Source organism: Elaeis guineensis, chromosome 4 (assembly GCF_000442705.2).
Source record: "Elaeis guineensis isolate ETL-2024a chromosome 4, EG11, whole genome shotgun sequence".
Taxonomy (NCBI): Eukaryota; Viridiplantae; Streptophyta; class Magnoliopsida; order Arecales; family Arecaceae; genus Elaeis; species Elaeis guineensis.
Genome location: NC_025996.2, coordinates 59,079,680 through 59,083,585, shown reverse-complemented (window position 1 = coordinate 59,083,585; position 3,906 = coordinate 59,079,680). Strand labels below are relative to the sequence as shown.

The 3,906-nt window shown below is 39.2% G+C and overlaps 1 non-coding gene across 1 annotated transcript; it reads left to right on the top strand.

The window, feature by feature from the left end:
- The first annotated feature begins 2,483 nt into the window (after positions 1 to 2,483).
- On the top strand, positions 2,484 to 2,589 carry LOC140857696 (small nucleolar RNA R71). The gene has a single exon (XR_012141188.1). It is a non-coding gene; the product is annotated as a small nucleolar RNA R71 (small nucleolar RNA).
- Positions 2,590 to 3,906: the final 1,317 nt, after the last annotated feature.

The window sequence follows — 3,906 nt, the reverse complement described above, 5'->3', positions numbered from 1 at the left end:
ATGTACATCCATATGCAGCATTCCAAGGCCCCTGCGCATCTCATGCACTGAATTTCAATTTCATTAAAAAATAGATCATAGGATCTAAATTAAACTTGTCACACAAGTCTATAAACCATGAAATTTCATATCCAAGATTTGATCATGAATCGATAATACTTTATCAAAAATAAAAATACATCAAAATCAACTAGACGTAAGCCCTAAGAATTTCGAGCTCAATAGGATAAGAAAGCTCCAGAGTTGAACCGAGTGCGGATTGGTTAATTGCTCGATGTCTAAGGCAAGTGGTTAAAGAAAATGGTTTTCAATTGGTTCCGTTGACTGACCTGGCCAACGCAGTTGGTGTCTAAGGAAAGCAACGAGCAGGGAACCTTCCACATCTTACGCTTACCTGGCCGAGTCAGTTAGTCAGTCTTGAGCTTGGAGTGTTCAAAGGCGGTCTTGAAAGTTAGGAGCTGTCAGATCTAAGTTAACCTTAGGATAGAGAGTCTATGCTTGTTTAAGTTGATTGCAATTAACATCTAAACATTAACGTAGGTGGTGATTCTAAAGATAGGACTATTGGTGTACTGGCTAATGTGGGCATGGCTCATACTTGATTGTCCATGGAGGAGTGGTTTTATCATGTGGTGTATCCAACAAGATGTTAACTTCTTTCATATATTCCTCAAAGTCATACACTCCAAAGTGAGCCAAGCAAGTATCAAGGGGTCTGGTGCTAGAATTGTGGGTGTTGCATCTTCTATAATATCTTCTAGTGTATCTACTTCGAAGCAACTATCCATGGATGGTCCTTGGGAAGCACCAAACATATTCAGTCTTAGTTTCTTATTTTCAAATGATACGTCCATGACTCCTGTCCTACAATTAATGCATGCATTTGTCGGAGCTAGGAAGGGTCGTCCTAAGATAATGGGAATTTGTCTGGGGTTGCCACTTAGTTCCATGTCGAGAACCAGAAAATCAACTGAAAAGTAAAATTTATCTACCTTGACCAAGACATCCTCAAGCATTCCACGTGGTTCCTTAATTGATCTATCAGCTAGTTGCAGTGTGACTGATGTGGGTTTCAGTTCTCCGAATCCAAAAAGTTCATACACCGAACAAGGTAAAAGATTCACACTTGCCCCTAAATCCAGAAGAGCTTTTTCAATGTGATAATCTCCTATAACACAGAAAATGATGGGGGCTCTTGGGTCCTTAAGCTTTGAAGAAGTGGCATGCTGGAAGACAGAACTAGCCTGTTCAGTGAGATGTACTTTTTTTGGAATTTGTGATCTAGATTTACATTTTTGGGTGCACAAATCCTTCAAAAATTTGGCATAAGCAGGGACCTGTTTGATTGCATCTCGAAGGAAAAGATTAATTTGGACTTGCTTAAATAATTCTAACATCTCATCAAGTTTTCCTCCCTTCTTATCTGCAGGAATAAGGGCTTTTAGGGCATCCAAAAATGAGGCTTTAGGCAAGTAAGATGATTCCGGTGTAGTTGGTTCCTTCTCTATTTTTAGGTCCTCCTTGTTCTTGGGTGATTTGGCTTCGGTTAGAGGTTTAGGATTGATCTCATTGGCTTTACTAGTGTGTTCAATGACCTTCCCACTTCTCAGAGTCATGATTGATTTGGCATGTTCAGAAAAAACTTCTGGGGTATTAGAGCTCTCAATCACAAATTGCCCTCTTGGGTTGCTCTCGGGTTGGCTAGATAATTTTTCTCCTTCCCTCCTACTGAATGCAGTCGCTAGTTGACCTATTTGGGTTCTCTAGCTTAGCAATGGATTGTGTGTGGGAGTTAAGAGTTTGAGTGTTGACTTCTAATCATTCTAGTGCTTTCAGAACTTTTTCCTCAAAAATTGAGCTGTGACCAGTAGTAGACGGTTGAGGAACATTTTGAAATTGATGGTATGGTCCATGCTTATATGTTGGGTCCTGATATTGAGGTCGAGTTGCGACAGGGCCAACCACTGGTTGTGGTCTCCAGAAAAAATTTGGATGGTTTCTCCAGCCGGGGTTATAAGTGTTCGAACAAGGATCGTTTCCTGGTCTGCGAGCTTGTTGGACTTGAGCTTGCTGAACCTACTCGTGCACAAACTCATAAAATTGAGGTGCGGCTGGGCATTCGCTAACAAAATAGTTCGGACTTGCACACAATGCATAAACTTCTTGGATTGGGTTAGGTGAAATCAGGGATTGTCCAGTATTTAGAAGACGATCTAATTTTTGGGACAGTTCATCTACCTTTTGATGGATATCTATGGCATTTCCTACTTCATATATTCCACCTTTCTTTGGGTTTAATATGGGTTTATCTCTAATAGAGGCAGACATATGATGTAATGCATTTTCACTTAAAATTTCAAACAGTTACCATGCCTCATCCTCACTTTTCAGCATGAATGTCTCACAGCATGATGCATCGACCATTTGTCGATGTCTTTCAGATAGCCCATCATAAAAATATTGGATTAACCGCCATTTGGGTACAGCATGGTGGGGAAATTTTTTAATAAGGTCCTTTAATCTCTCCCATGTTTCATGAAATATTTCTCCATCTAATTGGGAAAAACTAGTTATGGCTTTCCTTATTTGATTAGTTTTTCCTATGGAAAAATATTTTTTGAGAAACTCTCCTTGCAGCTGGTCCCAGGTTGATATAGTCATGGAATCCAAAGTATGTAGCCAGTATTTGGCTTTGTCCTTAAGTGAGAAAGGAATAATTTTAACCTAAGAGCATCATCGGAGAAGTTGTGAATTTTGACAGTTGAGCATATCTCAAGAAATTCTTCAAGATGTTTATAAGGGTCCTCATTACTATGTCCATAAAATGAAGGTAACATTTGGATTATACTGGACTTAATTTCATATTGAGTGGCCTCCACAGGGGGTACTTGAATACAAGGAGAGTAGGTATATGTGGAAGGAGTAAAGTACTCCTTCAAATGCTTGGGTGGATCATTCTCCTGATTTCGGTCCATATTTTTACGTCTGTTGGCTCTAAAAGTTCTTTCTATTTTTGGATCAAAAGGTTAGATTTCTGGTCATAACGATCTACGGCCAAGCATACACCTTACAATTATACTGTAGAGCAAACACAGAAAATTTTTCTTTTTATAATATATATTTTTATAATAAAGTGAGAAAAGAATGAAGAAAATCTAAAGAGAAGAACCTAAGAATCTTAAATCTATGAAAAGAGAGAAATTAGTTAATGTTTAGATGTTAATTGCAATCACTTAAACAAGCATAGACTCTCTATCCTAAGGTTAACTTAGATCTAGACAGCTCCTAACTTCCAAGACCGTCTTTGAGCACTCCAAGCTCAAGACTGACTAACTGACTCGGCCAGGTAAGCGTAAGATGTGGGAGGTTCCTTGCTCGTTGCTTTTTTTAGACACCAACTGTGTTGGCCAGGTCAGTCAACGGAACCAATTGAAAACCACTTTCTTTAACCACTTGCCTTAGACACTGAGTAATTAACCAATCCGCACTCGGTTCAACTCTAGAGCTTTCTTATCCTATTGAGCTCGAAATTCCTAGGGCTGACATCTAGTTGATTTTAGATTAAGGTCTAGGTTATGCAAATGCAAGGGAGTGATTTGTGGGCCAAGGAAGGGTGATCAAATCTCCACCTTATCTTAGTTAATGGGTTGCACCCTTAAAATTATTATGGAGATGAGATGCAAAGAAACAAGATGTCCAATCAAGTTAGAAATTTTTATATTTGGGGTTACGTTATTTTAGTTAAGTGTTATGAAATGTCAGTGGCTTTTTTTTTTTTCAACCATGCCAAGGTCCCCGGCAACGGCGCCAAAATTTGATGCGTAGTCGTTGATAGCACCAAAAAAAACTATACTCACTACGAAGGTAGGATGAGTCGAGATCGTATCCTCAGGGACCTTGGACTAA